Source organism: Argentina silus (assembly GCF_951799395.1).
Source record: "Argentina silus genome assembly, chromosome: 9".
NCBI lineage: Eukaryota > Metazoa > Chordata > Actinopteri > Argentiniformes > Argentinidae > Argentina > Argentina silus.
In genome coordinates this window covers 23,553,430-23,554,437 of record NC_139663.1, presented here as the reverse complement: position 1 = coordinate 23,554,437, position 1,008 = coordinate 23,553,430, and the positions used below count along the sequence as shown (strand labels likewise).

General features: G+C 33.2%; 1 protein-coding gene across 1 annotated transcript in view; it reads right to left on the bottom strand.

The window, feature by feature from the left end:
- The window catches only part of LOC310809935 (integrin alpha-3-like), a gene marked incomplete at its 5' end in the record, with an annotated part of 29,604 nt that overhangs the window by 23,565 nt on the left and 5,031 nt on the right, over nucleotides 1-1,008 (bottom strand). The window lies entirely within an intron of this gene.

The following is a 1,008-nucleotide window of genomic DNA, read 5'->3' as shown; positions in this document are numbered from 1 at the left end:
AATAAATGGTAAACCTCAGGTCTGTAATAAATGGTAAACCTCAGGTCTGTAATAAATGGTAAACCTCAGGTCTGTAATAAATGGTAAACCTCAGGTCTGTAATAAATGGTAAACCTCAGGTCTGTAATAAATGGTAAACCTCAGGTCTGTCATAAATGGTAAACCTCAGGTCTGTAATAAATGGTAAACCTCAGGTCTGTCATAAATGGTAAACCTCAGGTCTGTAATAAATGATAAACCTCAGGTCTGTAATAAATGGTAAACCTCAGGTCTGTAATAAATGATAAACCTCAGGTCTGAATGTGTCTTCTTTTATTATTAAAGTTGAGCCAGAGGGAATTTCCTTCCACTTGAACAATCTGACTCCAGGGCTTGTTTCTGTCTGTAGTCAGACAGGTCATCTACTGTAATATCTACTTTAATATCTACTTTAATATCTACTTTAATATCTACTTTAATATTTACTGTAATATCTACTTTAATATCTACTTTAATATCTACTGTAATATATACTTTAATATTTACTGTAATATATACTTTAAATATTTACTGTAATATATACTTTAATATTTACTTTAATATCTACTTTAATATTTACTGTAATATATACTTTAATATCTACTTTAATATCTACTTTAATATCTACTGTAATATATACTTTAATATTTCCGTTATATATATATTGTAATATCTACTTTAATATCGACTCTAATGTCTACTTTAATATTTACATTAATATCTACTTTAATATCTATTCATAATAACTGTAATACCTACATATATTAATATCTATTCATATCCACCATCCTCCTCCTCTACTGCCTCTGTTCTCTCTCCCGTCTCCTCCTGTGACATCATCCCTGTCCTCTGGTGTCTGCTGTGACATCATCCCTGTCCTCTGGTGTCTGCTGTGACATCATCCCTGCCCTCTGGTGTCTGCTGTGACATCATCCCTGCCCTCTGGTGTCTGCTGTGACATCATCCCTGCCCTCTGGTGTCTGCTGTGAC